The sequence below is a fragment of the Bos grunniens genome, chromosome 7 (assembly GCF_055505025.1).
Source record: "Bos grunniens cultivar Pamir isolate PY7600 chromosome 7, Bosgru_T2T1.0, whole genome shotgun sequence".
Lineage (NCBI taxonomy): Eukaryota > Metazoa > Chordata > Mammalia > Artiodactyla > Bovidae > Bos > Bos grunniens.
The window spans coordinates 14040962-14059689 of record NC_141171.1 but is presented as its reverse complement, the minus strand read 5'-3'; the positions used below and the strand labels follow the sequence as shown (position 1 = coordinate 14059689).

The window sequence follows — 18728 nt, the reverse complement described above, 5'->3', positions numbered from 1 at the left end:
GGAGGAGGGGATGGCAACCCACTCTAGTATTCTTGCCTGGAGAATCCCATGGACAGAGGAGCCTGGTGGTCTACAGTCCATAAAGTTGCAACGAGTTGGACACGACTGAAGTGACTTAGCACCTGCATGCCATTACCATATGTTTTGATTACTGTAGATTTGTAGTATGATCTGATGTCAGGGAGCCTGATTCCTCCAGCTCTATTTTTGCTTTCTCAAGATTGCTTTGTCTATTTGAGATCTTTTGTGTTTCCATACAAATTGTAATTTTTTTGCTCTAGTTCTAGTAAAATGTCATTGGTAATTTGATAGGAATTGCATTGAATCTATAGATTGCTTTGGGTAGTATAGTCATTTTCACAATATTGATTCTTCCAATCCAAAAACATTGTATATCTCTCCATCTGTTTGTGTCACCACACATGTATTGATTCTCTGTTATTTATTTCTTTATTTTTGATGCACTATGCAGCATGTGGGATCTAAGTTCCCTGACTAGGGATCAAACCTACAGTCCTTTGAAGTCTTAACCACTGGACTGCTTAGGGAAGCCCCCCTGAATGGACTAATTTCTTAAATAGACAATTCTCCCAAGGATATATACAAATGGCTAACAGGTATCTGAAAAGTTGCTCAGTATCACTATTCATCAGGGAAATGCAAATCAAAACCACACAGAGATATCACTTCAGACCTGTAAGTATGGCTAAAAAAGAAAAGAAAAGAAGACAAAATCCATAAGACAACAGTGCTGGCAAGGATGTGGAGAAATTGGAACCCTTATGTATTGTTGGTGTAAATAAAAAATGTGGCAACCACTGTGGAAAACAGTATGAAGCATCCTTAGAAAATTAAAAACAGAACTGCTATATGATCCAGCAATTCTATCTCTCAGTATTTTATCAAAAGATTTGAAATTGCGATCTCAAAGAAATAGTAGCATTTCTATGTTCATTGCTGCACTACTCATAATAGCCTAGATCTGGAAACAACTTAACATCATAGACAGATGAAGGAATTAGGAAATGGGAATACTCTTCAGCCTGAAAAAAGAAGGAAATCTTGTCATTTGCAACAACATGGGTGACTTTAGGATATTATGCTAAGAGAAATAAACTAATCACAGAAAGACAAACACTGCCTAATTCTACTTACATAATTTGTCTAACAGAGTCAAATTCACAAGATCATAGAGTAGAATGGTGGCTTCCAGGGGCTGAGGGGAGGAGCAAATGGAGAGTTACTACTTAAAGGGCATAAATCTTCAGTCAATTAAAATTGATAAGCTCTAGAGATCTGCTCTACAACATTGTACATACAGTTAACAATAATATATGAACACTTTGAGATTTGTTAAAAGACAGATCTCATGGTAAGTGTTCCTTTCACAATAAAAAAAGAGTTGTCCTTAGAGACATGAACATTACCTTTCAGTTAATATTTCAGGACATATACCATCAGATTCTTGATGTAGAAGACCTAATTTTCTCTAAATTTCTTGGTCATTTGAATACATTTGATGATGATAAACTCATATTTTGATGTATGTTAATTAATTGCTATTGAAGTATGGTTGCTTTACAATGTTGTGTTAGCTTCTAGTGTATAACTGAGTGAATCAGTTATACAGATACATATATCCTTTTTTTAGATTCTCTTCCCATTTAAGTGATGTGCTAAGTTGCATCAGTCATGTCCAACTCTTTGCAACCCCAGGGACTGTAGCCTGCTAGGCTCCTCTGTCTATGAGGACTCTCCAGGCAAGAATACTGAAGCGGGTTGCCATTTCCTTCTTCAATTTAAGTAATGTATGTTATTTTAAAAAGTAAGTCTGTGGAAATATAAATTGGTGCAGACACACTAAGAACAGTATGAATGTTCCTTAGAAAACTAAAAATAAATTTACTATATAATTCAGCAATCCCACTCCTGGGCAAATATCCAGGGATAACTTTAACTCAAAAAGATACATACATACATACAATGTTCTTAGCAGCACTATTTACAAAAGACATGACATGGAAACAACTTAAGTGTCCATTGACGGATGAATGGATAAAGAAGATGTGGTATACTCAAGGGAATATTGCTCATCCATAAAGAAGAATGAAATAATGCCATTTGCAGGAACATGGATGGACCTAGAGATAATCATACTAAATGAAGTTAGTGAGACAGAGAGAAACAAATATCATATGATATCACTTAATGTAGAATCTCAAAAATGATGCAAGTAAACTTATTTACAAAACAGAAATAGAATCATAGACATAGAAAACAAACATATCATTACCAAAGGGAATAACAGCAGTGGGGGTGGAGAGATAAATTAGCACTTTGAAATTTACATGTACACACTACTATATATTAAATAAACATCCAAGGACCTATTGTATATAGCACAGGGAACTATATTCAATATCTTGTAATAACCTATAATGGAAAAGAATCTGAAAAAGGGTATACACACACACACACACACACACACATATATATATATACACATATATATGTGTGTATATATATATATATACATCACACATATGTGTATATAACTGAATCACTTTGCACTATACCTGAAACTAACACATACACATATAGTAAGTCTGAATTTTTCATTAAGGGGTATGAAACCTGAAAGTCAGAAGGAGAAGTACAGGCAAGATTTCTCCTAAGAAGTGGAAATCCTTAGTCCCTACAAAGAGCATTTACTTTTCCTATAATCCAGTACAATTAACATCAACAAATCCTCAGAGACTGAGATAACATGGACAAATTTGGCTAATTAGGAGCTCTGTGCATCAAATCTTCAAGCCCACACAACTTCAAATAATCAGCCTGTGCTGTGCAAGCTTTCAGTTTGCAAGTCCTTGTATAGTTGCACCTGTATGTGTGTCTTCTATTCCCAGAGTCATTGTATGCATCAAGGGGTTCAGGTCTAATTCTGTCTTTCTGCCAGTCCAGAGAATGAAGCCTGAACCTTCATCACTTACCAAGAATGGGAAGGGCAGCGGATTGTTAGTCCTTTGTGATGAGCCAGCATAAAGGAGGTGCAGTACAGTGAGTGCCACTGGAGATACTGGATACGGGAAGGCCTGGTGGAGGGTTGTATCTTGATCATCAGCATAAGAAGCACAGTGGTAGTAGAAGATGGTAGGGCACCATAGGCAGTCAGCTCAGAGGCCCATGGAGTTTATGGTATTGGTTCTGGTGGGGATTCTGGGACTTTTATTTAGATTTCTGTTTTTCTCCCACATGGACTCTAGTGCCCATTGGCATCTATCTCACTGGAGCAGGAAATGAGTCCCTGTAAACCATCCCTTGTGGGCCCAGTGGTTAGAAGTCCATATTTCTGCTGAAGGGGCACAGGTTCAATCCCTACTCATGGCCTAAGCTGCATGGCATAGCCAAAACAAAAACAAAAACAAAAACAAGACAAAAAAAAAAACCATAAAACAAGAACAAACAACTGTCCCTTAAGTATTTCAAAGTGTCAGTGATCATGAAAGTGATGATGAAAATGAGGAGGAGAATGATGTCAGCTACACATATTTTGAACTTCGGTACTGTAGAAGCCTCTTGAGAGTCCCTTGGACAGCAAGGAGATCAAACCAGTCAACCCTGAAGGGAATCAACCCTGAATACTCATTGGAAGGACTGATGCTGAAGCTTAAGCTCCAATACTTTGGCCATCTGATGTGAAAAGCCGACTCCGTGGAAGAGACCCTGATGCTGGGAAAGACTGAAGACAAAATCAGAAGGAGGTGACAGAGGATGAAATGGTTGGATGGCTTCATTGAATCAATGGAAATGAGTTTGAGAAAGCTCTGGGAGATAGTGAAGAATAGGGTAGCCTGGCATGCTGCAGTCCAAGGGGTTGAAAAGAGCTGGACATGACTAAGCAAGTGAACAACAAGCTATAGACTTGGTATCATGAACCTTTATTAATGATTCCCTGTTGTTGCTTTGTCACTAAATTGTGCACAATATAATTTAAAATCCTGTCTGCTCTACTTGCTATCTAGAAAAATGGAACAAGTACTTAGTACCTCTGAACCTCCATATTGTTATCTGAGTTGATTCCTGGTTGATAAGGGTTCCCAAGTCCAAGCTTGCTCTGCTCACCACAGATCAGTTCAGTTCAGTCGCTCAGTCGTGTCTGACTCTTTGGGACCCCATGAATCGCAGCACGCCAGGCCTCCCTGTCCATCACCAACTCCCGGAGTTCACCGAAACTCATGTGCATCAAGTCAGTAATGCCATTCAGCCGTCTCATCCTCTGTCGTCCCCTTCTCCTCCTGCCCCCAATCCTTCCCAGCATTAGGGTCTTTTCCAATGAGTCAACTCTTTGCACGTGGTGACCAAAGTATTGGAGTTTCAGCTTTAGCATCAGTCCTTCCAATGAACACCCAGGACTGATCTCCTTTAGGATGGACTGGTAGAACTGGACATGGAACAACAGACTGGTTCCAAATAGGAAAAGGAGTACGTCAAGCCTGTATATTGTCACCCTGCTTATTTAACTTATATGCAGAGTACATCATGAGAAACACTGGGCTGGAAGAAACACAAGCTGGAATCAAGATTGCCAGGAGAAATATCAATAACCTCAGATATGCAGATGACACCACCCTTATAGCAGAAAGTGAAGAGGAACTCAAAAGCCTCTTGATGAAAGTGGAAGAGGAGAGTGAAAAAGTTGGCTTAAAGCTCAACATTCAGAAAAGTAAGATCATGGCATCTGGTCCCATCACTTGATGGGAAATATATGGGGAAACAGTGGAAACAGTGCCAGACTTTCTTTTTTGGGGCTCCAAAATCACTGCAGATGGTGACTGCAGCCATGAAATTAAAAGACGTTTACTCCTTGGAAGGAAAGTTATGACCAACCTAGATAGCATATTAAAAAGCAGAGATATTACTTTGCCAACAAAGATCCATCTAGTCAAGGCTATGGTTTTTCCAGTGATCATGTATGGATGTGACTGTTGGACTGTGAAGAAAGCTGTTCACCACATGATAGGCCAATAAAACCTAGATGAGGTGTTGGGACAAGGAGGGGACTTCATTCGTGAGCCAGCTGACAGAGAAGATGGCAGTCTAGTGCCTCAAAACAACCATCTTGCTGGGAACTCAAAATCAGGTTTTTTTATGGATCAGAGATAGTGGAGGGGTGGGGGGTGGTGGTGGTGGTGGTGAGGAAACAAAGTAAAAAGACAGTTCAATCCTTGCAAATGTCTCCTAGAATGGCAAGCCTCAGGCAGGGGGATGTGTGAATTTGACTTCCTTACAAGTCATTTCACGGGTGGTATGAAATGAAATATCTCTTCTCATATCAACCAACAAATATGTCATATCTATCTGTGACTCTGGCCTCCCCAAATGTGAATTTCTGGGCCACTTCTGTAAGCAGTAGAGGAAGGGCACCATGCCCTTTGCCACACAAAGAATTTAAGAATATGTCACAGTCCTTCACAGGTGGGTTGGGTCAGGTTATCTCCCTGAGGCAGGCCATTATGTACATATAACTCAGAAGCAGCACGATAAGGGTTAAAGTCACAGATCAGATCCGGTGTGAATTCAAAATTAACTCTTCGTGATTACAATACCATTCCACTGAGTAAGAACTAAATAAACAATACTACTTATATGATTTAACTATGCTTACAATAAGGGCAAAATTTAAGGTTCATATGATTTGACTGAAACATTCTGTGACCTGACAGTTTGGTTTTTAATGGATACCTGACAAATCATGTTAGTTTTTCTTTTTTCTTTTTTGGTTGTGCAGCATGGCTGTGGGATCCTAGTTCCCTGACCAAGGATCGAACAAGGGCCGTTGGCAGTTAAAGCATGGTGTCTTAGTCACTGGACAGCCAGGGAATTCCCGAAGCATTTAAGTTTCATCCCTATGTAAGTGGATAATGACTACTTGGAGGAAATGACTCAGTCACATTTATTTCTGATTCTCCAGAGTTTAGTCTTTGGCAAAATGTAGGCAACAATTGTAAGGTAAGGGAGATAGAGAAGGCAAGGTTCGAGGAAAAAAACAAAGCAAAACAAAAACAAGACCCACACTTTACAGGAACAGATCACTTTTAATGAGGTGAGAAGGGGCAGCAGTCAGATTAGTGGGCTGCTGCACTAAATGGAGAAGAGAGTAGGTACATATAGAAAACATATATATGTGGAGAAACATCGTTTTGAGGAGGTTTGTTTTTCCTCATGATTATTTTTGATTAGTTAGCTTTAAACAACTGGGGAAAGGAATTCCTGAGACTGGTTGGAGACTGGGATCCTCTGGGAGCTGAACATAATCTTATTGTCCATTCCTATCTTTAGGGGAGAAAGTTCTTTATAGAACTTTGTATTGAATGGTGGAGAGGACCTCAAGGGGAGTTTTAACTCCAGGCTATTTTGAGCAGTGTAGCTTTCCTTCAACAATAATGCCCACCCCCCCATTCCAACCCCCCCCAAAAAACAAACCCCAAATATGGTAAATATTGAATAAACCTTTCTTTGGTTCACAGAAACAGAGACTAGTCAACATGGCTTGCATGCACTGGTGCTTTCCAGTCCATGCCTATGGGGTGTCCCATAGAACAAAAGACAAGCTAAAATAGCGCTTGTTTGTGCTGTAAACTAAAAAATATAGTCACAACCTAAAAGTAGAGAGTTATTTTATTTGGTGGGAATGTTTAGGAATTTGAGCGTGGGAGACAGCATCCCAGTAACTTGAGAAAACTGCTCCAAGGAGGCAAGTTCAGTCACTCAGTTGTGTCCGACTCTTTGTGACCCCATGAACCGCAGCACACCAGGCCTCCCTGTCCATCACCAACTCCCAGAGTCCACCCAAACTCATGTCCATTGAGTCGGTGATGCCATCAAACCATCTCATCCTCATCTCATCCCCTTCTCCTCCTGCCCTCAATCTTTCCCAGCATCAGGGTCTTTTCAAAGACCTTCGCATCAGGTGGCCAAAATGTTGGAGTTTCAGCTTCAACATCAGTCCTTCCAATGAACACCCAGGATTGATCTCCTTTAGAATGGACTGGTTGGATCTCCTTGCAGTCCAAGGGACTCTCAAGTGTCTTCTCCAACACCACAGTTCAAAAGCATCAATTCTTCAACGCTCAGCTTTCTTTATAGTCCAACTCTCACATCCATACATGACCACTGGAAAAACCATAGTCTTGACTAGACGGACCTTTGTTGGCAAAGTAATGTCTCTGCTTTGTAATATGCTGTCTAGATTGGTCATTGGAGAAGGCAATGGCACCCCACTCCAGTACTCTTGCCTGGAAAATCCCATGGACGGAGGAACCTGGTAGGCTGCAGTCCATGGGGTCCCTAAGAGTTGGGCACGACTGAGCGACTTCACTTTCAATTTTCACTTTCATACATTGGAGAAGGAAATGGCAACCCACTCCAGTGTTCTTGCCCGGAGAATCCCAGGGACAGGGGAGCCTGGTGGGCTGCTGTCCATGGGGTCGCACAGAGTTGGACATGACTAAAGCAGCTTAGCAGCAGCAGCAGCAGGTTGGTCATAACTCTCCTTCCAAGGAGTAAGCGTCTTTTAATTTCATGGCTGCAATCACCATCTGCAGTTAATTTTGTAGCCAAGAAAAATAAAGTCAGCCACTGTTTCCACTGTTTCTCCATCTATTTGCCATGAAGTCTGCATATAAGTTAAATAAGTAGGGTGACAATATACAGCCTTGGCATACTCCTTTTCCTATTTGGAACCAGTCTGTTGTTCCATGTCCAGTTCTAACTGTTGCTTCCTGACCTGCATACAGATTTCTCAAGAGGCAGGTCAGATGGTCTGGTGTTCCCACCTCTTTCAGAATTTTCCACAGTTTATTGTGATGGGAAGGCTAAATACAAGTTTGCAGGCTATATACAAGTCTGCAACAAAGGGAGCAGGCAGTCTGAACATCAGAGATCAGACAGCAAATTAAGGAATTTAGCATTCTATATATGGGAAGGTGCAAGCCTCCAGGATCAGCGAATTCATTCCTTTCATATGCACCTCAGCCCTCTGGGACCAAATCTTGTTTCTCTGTTCACCTTAAGGAGTGGCAATGTGGCAGAAGGCTGCTTCTTGCATTTCCCTGCCCTCCCATTCCAGTATTCTTGCCTGTGAAATCTCATGGACAGAGAAGCCTGGCGGGTTACCATCCTTGGGGTTGTAGAGTCGGACAAGACTGAGCGACTAAACACAGCACAGAACCCCTCCCAGCTCCTCAGCAATCACTGTGGGGGTGTTGGTGGTGGTGTATCGCAGTTTTGGGAGCCCTCATCCACATTTGAGGGCAAGAAATTGCTGATGTCTGTGCCATTTATAGTTTATTGATATGTCAAGAGATATTTTCATTTCAGAGGGAGAAGTCTATTTCTTATTCAATATATTTCATTAAGAGTGCTTGTGCTTAGTCTCAATTGTGTCTGACTCTTTGTGACTCCATGAACTGTTAGGGGAAGCACACTGACTGAAACTGCCCACCTTGGCCAGACACCATAGTAACCGTTTGCATGAGTTATTTTACAACAGGAGGTCCTGGTAAGGAACACGGAACTAATAAGCCACCACCAACTGGAAGAGTTTGGGAAAGTTCAAAATGTGACACCACTTGTCCAATTACCTCCCAGAATACTTCTCACTGGCATCCATCTTGGCTGAGCAATGTGTGCACCACCAGGAAGGACTCAGAATGAATGACCAAAGAAAACCCAGAAACTTATCCATTCACCATAAAACCTGAGACTGCGAGCCATGTGGCAGAGTAATTTTCTTGGGTTCCCTTACCCAAGAGGCTCTCTGCCCGGGTGCCCCTTCCCAATACAATCTCTTGCTTTGTCAGTAAATGTGTCTCCTCAGATCATTCATTTCTGTGTTAGACAAGAGTCTGCTTTCGAGCCCTGGAAGGTGTCCCCCTTCCTGCAACAGACTGCAGCCCATCAGGCTCATCTGTTTCTGAGGATTCTCCAGGGAAGAATACTGGAGTAGGTTGTCATGTTCTTCTCCAGGGGGTCTTCCCGACCCAGGAATTGAACCTGGGTCTCCCACATTGCAGGTGGATTTTTTACCATCTGAGCCACCAGAGAAGTTTATTGCTGTGATCATAGATTGTTATCATAAAAGTTCCTTGCTTTCCTAACATTCTTCAGGCCAGTGTAATGAAAGAGGTGAATAACATAGAAACCATTGAAAAAACAGTAACAAGGAAAAAAAAACAAAAACAGAACTGGATTTGAGACACTCAGAAATATTGCCAGAAACTATAAAACTTCTAGAGGAGAACATAGGCAAAACACTCTCTGACATACATCACAGCAGGATCCTCTATGACCCACCTCCAAGAATATTGGAAATAAAAGCAAAAATAAACAAATGGGACCTAATTAACCTTAAAAGCTTCTGCACATCAAAGGAAACTATTAGCAAGGTGAAAAGGCAGCCTTCAGAATGGGAGAAAATAATAGCAAATGAAGCAACTGACAAACAACTAATCTCAAAAATATACAAGCAACTCCTACAGCTCACCTCCAGAAAAATAAACGACCCAATCAAAAAATGGGCCAAAGAACTAAATAGACATTTCTCCAAAGAAGACATACAGATGGCTAACAAACACATGAAAAGATGCTCAACATCACTCATTATCAGAGAAATGCAAATCAAAACCACTATGAGGTACCATTTCACACCAGTCAGAATGGCTGCGATCCAAAAGTCTACAAATAATAAATGCTGGAAAGGGTGTGGAGAAAAGGGAACCCTCTTACACTGTTGGTGGGAATGCAAACTAGTACAGCCACTATGGAGAACAGTGTGGAGATTCCTTAAAAAACTGGAAATAGAACTGCCTTATGATCCAGCAACCCCACTGCTGGGCATACACACTGAGGAAACCAGAATTGAAAGAGACACGTGTACCCCAATGTTCATCGCAGCACTGTTTATAATAGCCAGGACATGGAAGCAACCTAGATGTCCATCAGCAGATGAATGGATAAGAAAGCTGTGGTACATAAACACAATGGAGTATTACTCAGCCATTAAAAAGAATACATTTGAATCAGTTCTAATGAGGTGGATGAAACTGTAGCCTATCATACAGAGTGAAGTAAGCCAGAAGGAAAAACATAAATACAGTATACTAATGCATATATATGGAATTTATAAAGATGGTAACAATAACCCTGTGTACGAGACAGAAAAGAGACACTGATGTATAGAACAGTCTTATGGACTCTGTGGGAGAGGGAGAGGGTGGGAAGATTTGGGAGAATGACATTGAAACATGTAAAATATCATGTAAGAAATGAGTTGCCAGTCCACGTTCAATGCACGATACTGGATGCTTGGGGCTGGTGCACTGGGACGACCCAGAGGGATGGTATGGGGAGGGAGCAGGGAGGAGGGTTCAGGATGGGGAACACATGTATACCTGTGGCGGATTCATTTTGATATTTGGCAAAACTAATACAATTATGTAAAGTTAAAAAAAAAAAGAAATATTGCTGAGGTACCAGGACATATTGCCTCAATACTCAGTTATAAAGTGGAACATATTTGGGTCAGTTCTATTGACATGAATGAACCCAGAGCCTATTATACAGAGTGAAAGAAAGAGAAAGACAAGTACTGTTTATTAATAAATATATATGAAGTTTAGAAAGGTGGTACCAACACTCCTACATGAGGGGCAGCAAAGGAGACACAGACATAAAGAACAGACTTTTAAACCAAGAGTGAATATTTTGTTTGTGAATTGCTTGAATCCAAAATGTGGACATAGTGCTGCATGGCCATTTACTTGTTTCCTTTCTTTCAATCTTCTCTTCTTTTTCAAAAGGTGTCAAAGCTATATGGAGCCACAGAATCTAACAATTGACTCAGAATTCCTTTTCATGGAACTCTCAGATGATCCAGAACTGCAGCCTTTGCTCTTTATCCTGTTCCTGTCCATATACCTGGTCACCGTGCTGGGGAATCTACTCATCATCCTGGCTGTCACGTCTGACCCCCATCTCCACACTTCCATGTACTTCTTCCTCTCAAACCCATCCTTGGCTGACATCGATTTCACCTTCACCACAATCTTGAAAATGATTCTGGACATTCAGACTCACAGCAGGGTCATCTCTTATGCAGGATGCCTGACACAGATGTCCTTTTTTATGCTTTTTGGGTGTTTGGATGGTCTCCTCCTGACTGTGATGGCCTACGACCAGTTTGTAGCCATCTGTCACCCTCTGCATTACTTGGACATTGTGAACCCACATCTCCATGGCTCATTGGTTTTGGTATCACTTTTCATCAGTCCCTTGGTTTCCCAGATGCACAATTCCATGGTGATAAAACTCACCATGATAAAACTTCATAAATGTGGAAAAACTTCAAAGATGTGGAAATAAAACTTCAAAGATGTGGTGATAAAACTTCAAAGATGTGAAAATTTCTAATTTCTTTTGTGACCCTTCTCAACTCCTCACCCTTGCCTGTTCTCACCCTTTCACCAATAACATAATCATGTATTTTTGTTGGTGCCATCTCTTGTTTTCTCCCTATATTGGGGATCTTTTTCTCTTACTATAAAATTGTCTCCTCTATTCTAAGGGTCCCCACGTCAGGTGGGAAGTATAAAGCTTTCTTGACCTGTGGCTCTCACCTGGCATTTGTTTACTTATTTTATGAAACACGCCTTGGCGTCTATCTAAGCTCAGCCATCTCACAATCTCCCAGGAAGAATTGTGGCCTCGGTGGTGTACACTGTAGTCACCCCTATGCTGAACTCCTTCATCTACAGCCTGAGGAACCAAGATAGCAAAAGGGCCATGTGGAGGTTCCTCAGAAAAACAATCTGTTTAAAAAATTTTTTTTTAAAATATTCTCATTCATTCTAATTTTTCTTTGCTAACCACACGGAGCTTAAAACACTCTTAGATTTTTGTAAATTAATTTTTATTGGAGTATTTGCTTTACAATGTTGTGTTAGCTTCTGCTGTACAGCAGAGTGAATCAGCTATATGTTTGCATAGCTCCCTTCTTTTTTGGATATCTTTCACATTTAGGTCTCCACAGAGCATCGAGTAGAGTTCCCTGTGCTATGCAGCATGTTCTCATTAGGTTGAGGATAGAAACTGAAATTTGTCTATTTGTACTCTTGTGTAGTACAGCAAGGGCAGAGATTAGGCACAGCTCTACTTTGTACAACATTGAACAAATTACCCAGTACCTCATAAGGAAGAGTAAAGTCAATTTAACAATTATACATCCAGTATTTTTCTTCTGTCTTGAAATTTCTATAGACACTCTAGGAAGACTTGCAAAAGAGAGAAAAAAATATGGTTTGCTTTAAAATCATACAAATATGGTTTGCGTTTATTATCAGGACATTCAATAGAATCTTTTTTGCTCTAATGGTAACTGCAAGATTAAGACTCATAGAACAAAGAGTGGGGTTTGACTATTTGTGCACATAGTAAAGGGATAAAAAGTGAGGACAGAAATTTCTCAATGACACATCAAACACTGAATGTGAGTAGATTACTGTTTTCTTTACAGATAGTCATCATGTAAGGAAAACCAAGGCAAGTGCAAAGCAAATCACTAATTTACTACGTAAAGACCAATATCCATCTTTCATATACACCGTGTATTCTACACTCATCCTTAGCACTGACTCTAATGTCTGATTCCCTCTCCCCACAATGCTGTTACTTCAGTTTAACACTTTTACCACTGCCCACATATCTTATAGAGCCCCAATATTCCCCTCATCTCTCTATAATCAACTCTACTCAATCACCATTTGGGCTTCCCTTGTGGCTCAGCTGGTAAAGAATCTGCCTGCAATGCAGGAAACCTGGGTTGGATCCCAGGTTGGGAAGATCCCCTGGAGAAGGGAAAGGCTACCCACTCCAGTATTCTGCCCTGGAGAATTCCATGAGCTGTATAGTTCATGGGGTCACAAAGAGTCAGACATGACTGAGTGAATTTTACTTCACTTCACTTCAAAGATAACTCAGGGCTTCCCGGGTAGCTCAGCTGGTAAAGAGTCTACCTGCAATGAGGGACACTTGGGTTCAATCCCTGGGTTGGGAAGATCCTATGAAGGAGAGCATGACAATCCACTCCAGGACTCTTGCCTGGGGAATCTCATGGACAGAGGAGCCTAGCAGGCTACAGTTCAAAGGGTTGAAAAGAGTCAGACAACTGAAGTGACTTAGCGGACATGCATAGCCCACATGCATAGTAATACATTTTGCTGTGGATGAATTATTTTTGATGTCCCAACATTCAGTGTCTTCCTCTCATCGACAGTGAGGTTTCTGTGTGGTGGGCACTATCTGAGGTCCTCCAAACTCCTGGTTTTCCTACCCCTGTGTGTTTCCCTGCCACTGAGTGTGAGATGTACATAGAGACCCACTTCCAACAACAAGAATGAGGAAGAAATGTTGGGAAGTAATAGGGAACAGAGTACAATAATCTGGCTATTTTCCTGGTGCCTCTCTCTGGTATTCTTGATGGCTCACATTGATAAAACCCAGCTGCCCCACCAGGAGGCCATGTGTCAAGGAACTGAAGGAATTCTCTGGATAATATTGTGTGAACAGGTGACTCTTATCAACAACCTTATGAATGTGCTTGGAAATGGACACTTGCTGATCCAGCCTTGAGATGCCTACAGCCCTGGCTGTCACCTTGATTGCGACCTTCTGGGAGATATACTGAAATATTTAATTAAAGTATCAGTTATTAAATTGTAAGTAAAGATCAATAGTTTTCGAATATGCCAATGTCAATAAAGAAAAAAAAAACCTTAGAACTCAAGATTCATCTGTTTGGTGGTGATTTAGTTGCTAAATCATGTTTAACTCTTGTAACCCCATGTGAAGTTTCATTAAAATTGGCCAAAATAAGAGAAGCTATCCTTCAGTTCAGTTCAGTTGCTCAGTCGTGTCTGACTTTTTGCGACCCCATGAATTGCAGTACGCCAGGCCTCCCTGTCCATCACCAACTCCTGGTGTTCACTCAGACTCACATTCATCGAGTCAGTGATGCCATCCAGCCATCTCATCCTCCGTCGTCCCCTTCTCCTCCTGCCCCCAATCCCTCCCAGCATCAGAGTCTTTTCCAATGAGTCAACTCTTCGCAAGAGGTGGCCAAAGTACTGGAGTTTCAGCTTTAGCATCATTCCTTCCAAAGTAATCCTAGGGCTGATCTCCTTCAGAATGGACTGGTTGGATTTCCTTGCAGTCTAAGGGACTCTCAAAGTCTTCTCCAACACCACAGTTCAAAAGCATCAATTCTTTGGCACTCAGCTTTCTTCACAGTCCAAATCTCACATCGATACATGACTTCTGGAATAACCATAGCATTGACTAGACGGACCTTTGTTGGCAAAGTAATGTCTCTGCTTTTTAATATGCTGTCTAGGTTGGTCATAACTTTCCTTCCAAGGAGCAGTTATTTAATTTCAGAGACTGTGAAAATGCAAATTATGCCATATCCATAGTATATACCTAATGCTTTGTAGATTTCATGATTGATACTATCAAATTATAGATATCAAAATAACACATTGCATGGCTAAATTGAGGGGAAAAGTCTGAATTTTGTGTTAAGATCCGGCAAGTGAGAAGTAATAAGCAAGAATGTAGGAAAAATTTCTCCTGAGGACAAAAGGGACCCAGATGGTTCCCAGGACATTCACTTTTCTCTGTTTCATGTTCCACTAATATTAACAAGTCTCCAGAGATCGGGACAACATGGGCCAACTGGCTCATGATGAGCTTCAGGCACTGAACCCTAAGGTCATATCGTTGTAAATAATTGGCTAGTGCCTCTAGCTCATTAGTTTGCCAGTTCTAATATTGTGGCTCCACACCTGCCTTGATGCTAATGGAGGGGCTCTCCTGTGTATCACAAACCAGCGGTCATTGGAAACTGCATGACCTGAGCTGTACAGTGGGGTCTGCAGTACCCAGTAGAGAGGAAAGTCTACCCATTTCTAGTTTGTTTCCAGGGAATTTTTGTTGAGATCATGTTGGTGCAGTGAATCTGGGGACATATTACAAAGCAGATGGGCAGGACCTGAGCCTTGAATGGCTTGGAGCACACAGTCTTTACAGAGCATGAGGCTTGTGTGGTGGGCAGGATCTGAGATGCTCTCACTGATCTCAACTTCTGGTTTTCATTCCATTGGGTATTTCCTCACATCAAGTGTGAGCTAAAGTAAGGAAATGAAAACAAGTTATCCTTAGAAACAATGATTAACTCTGAAAATGGAAAGTGTACACATCCTTGGCATGGACCTCATGCTGCATAGATTTCATGATTGATACATGGATTTTCAGCTCTCAAAACCACACACTGAGTGGCAAAATGAGAAAAAATCGGACTTTATGTTAAGATCCTGTGACTTGGAAGTAAGGAGCAAGAGTACAGGAAATTTCCTCCTGAGGAGAAGAGGGACACAGACTCATCCTAGGACATTCACTTTTCTCCTTTCCTGGTCTATTAATATTAACAAGTCCCCAGAGATTGGAATAATATAGACTAACTAGCTAATGATGAGCTTTATGCATTGAGCCCTAAGGTCATATCCTTGTAAATAATTGGCCAGTGCCTCCAGCTCTTTGCTTTGCCTGTTCTCATGTTGTGAATCTACACCTCTATCTCCATCCTTTGTAGGAACCTACAACAGAATGTCCAGCCTGAGTCTGTCTTCCTGTCCGTCCTGAGGAGGGACCCTGAGACTTCATCACACACTAGGCAGGAGAGAGGCAGTGAGTCTGTGCTCCTTGGTCATGTTCCGGCAGAGATGCAGCCCAGCCCAGTAAGTGCTGAGGGAGATAATGATGCTGAAGGGAGTTTGGGAACAATCTGCATGGGTTTGGAATTGTTTTATATTTATTGCTTGAGTACATCTGCATAATTTCTCCCCAATTTATGTACGCACATTACTATTATTTTAATTAGAATAGAGAAGTGAAATATTTTATGTAACATGAACCAGTTCAAGGGGTTTTCCTGGTGGCTTAGTGGTAAAGAACCTGCCTATGCAGGAGATGTGGGTTCAAATCATGGGTCAAGAAGATTCCCTGGAGAAGGAAATGGCAACCCACTCCAGTATTCTTGCCTGGGAAATCCCATGGACAGAGGAGACTGGTAGGCTACGATTCATGAGGTCTCAAAGAGTCAGATGCAACTTAAGGACTAAACAACAGCAACCAGACCATGAGTTAGACAATGTTAAAACCAAGTTTGAAGCCAATGATTTTAGACAGACTGACTGCAGATGCAAGGTAGGGAAGTCCCTCTGCCACCTCAAACCATCGTGCCACTTCCTTGTCAGTCCCGGCAGAGATTCCCTGCTCACTGTGCCCTTCCCCTTGGAGTTTTCTGGAGGGTACAGTGGAGAGCAGTAGGTAGCTATTGCTGTGTCAGCTTTAGGAAGAACATATGAGATCACAGGCAAAGACCAGAGAAATGATTGCCACCTGATACTCCAGGGTAGATCTCTCTGTTGACATTGTTTCTGGATTTCACTTCATCTGTCCACTTTTTCCTCTGCACTGATGATCAGCTGACTCAGTCATGAAAGCAGATACAAAATCAGAGTCTTGTGGTCCATTCCTACTCAGGTAAATGAAAACAGTTTAAAATAATATACTCCAGATGTATATGTTGCTATATCTCTGTACTTTTGCTGAAAACTTTCAGAAAGTCTGAAAACAGTGAAATTTGGGGTATGAGACTCAGAGAAGAAAAACTTTATTTTGAATCTTTTATGCTCCACTAATTCTTAGTGTGTTATAGGGAAATTTCTTAGAATCTGTGAGACTTAGGATTGTCAACAGACTTGATTCCTCATTGATACAAACCCACTGAATTAGGACTAAAGAAATAATGGTAGTCCTCTGTGCAATAACTATATGATGGATGAAGAAAAGGAAAAATACATTTTTTAAATTTTGTTACTAATAATGATAAGGCTAATTCTCCTGTCATCAGATTTAATTGTCTCTTCATCTTATGCTATGGTTTCCTCACATCCCTGACTGGAGATTTTTGCTTATTTTATTGTTTAGTTTATTGTGATTTTTGTTGGTACAAGTACATTCTTCATAATGAGGAGAAATGACTGAGGCTTATTTATTTCTGATTCCTCAGAGCCTATATCTTGGTAGCACAGTGGAGGCAACAAAGGTGAAAAACCCATTTTAGTGCTGAATAAACCCGTCCAGTTTTCATTGAAACAATGTGTTGGCAATATAGCTTCCACACAGTGGACCATTCACGCTAGTGTTTTCATCCTTTTCAGAATGTCCCATAGGACGAGAGACAAGTTAAAACATTGCTTGTTTTTTCCTGTATCCTAGGGCTTTCTTTGGGACCTATCATTTTCTATTCAATAGCCTCTACAGCATTCAATCTCTGAGAAGTCATTGAAGAAATTTTCATGAACATATGGGAAAAAAGAGTCAGAAAAGAAGAGGACATGCACATCTTGATGCATGAGCCAAGATGTATTTTAGGATTTTGTGTTTTCTATACTCCAGCTTTGAGACAGGAAAGGCTTTGATCTCTTTGCCTTGGAGCCCATGAAAGGTCATTAAACTGGGGGGAGTTTATTTTATTAATGAGTATGATGTCCCAATAATGATTGAAATTCTTTATACAAATGATTGATTATTTATTAAGTTCCACACTTCCCTTTAGGTGTGATGTACACTGTAGAGGCAAATATTGGACTGAATTTCCAGGAAGGAACAGAAACACAGAGAGTGGAGATTTGCACATACTCCACTTACAGGGGGTGAAAGACCCAGGACTCAAACCCTGGTCTGCTCATTCTTACAAAAGTTCTCAGTCACCTCCACTGTACCTAGTAAGAGTTTCTTCTCAAATCTACTTGGGTCCCAGAAGTGACAGGGAAGATAAACGGTTTCATCTTCTTTTGGTTCAGGGGGTGTATCTGTGAATTATGAAAGTGACACAGCAGTTTACAGAGGCCATAATGACCCTAAAATGGAGGATTATAGGGTTTTCAATGATTAGCCATGCATTTTGCTGTCCAGTTTTGAAATCTAAGGTTGACAAGATTTCTTATATAAGATGAAAATGTGCAGCTAACGTGAAATTATCACAAGACACACTTCAAAGATCTTTTCAAAAGATACCTTATTAAAAGACAGTGCAGTTGTCAAAAATGATTTTTTCATTGAAACAAATATTAGTAATTACTAATATTAATTAGTAAAACTGATTATGAATCAATTATTAGAACTTGAACGACTAATTACCACTCACATATTACATACAAATCTTCATTTGTTTGATATAGAGAGAGGTACAAAAATTTTCATAGGATTGTTGTTAGCAGAACTGATATGAATAAAAATATAATACATATAATATAAATTAAATATTCACTTTATATATAAACTATATTAAAGTATGTATTATTGCCTTTAATACATATGTCAAAGATATATTTTACATTTGTTAAATTTATATTGCTTTCTATAAATGTAAATTTATGAACTGATGAAATGTTGTCTTTCCTTATGCAAAAATGTGTGTCAGGAAAATGAGGTAGTTGTATGTATTTTACAGAGAGATGGAACCAAAATGTCATGTAAAGAAGTGCATTTCAGGGGCAATATGGATAGTATTCTGTTTAGAGAAGATTTTATGAAAGCTGGCTTTG

The 18728-nt window shown here is 40.5% G+C and overlaps 1 pseudogene; it reads left to right on the top strand.

Moving 5' to 3' along the window:
- The first annotated feature begins 3031 nt into the window (after positions 1 to 3031).
- LOC147368523 (putative gustatory receptor PTE01) lies at positions 3032 to 18076 on the top strand (annotated as a pseudogene).
- The last annotated feature ends 652 nt before the right edge of the window (positions 18077 to 18728 follow it).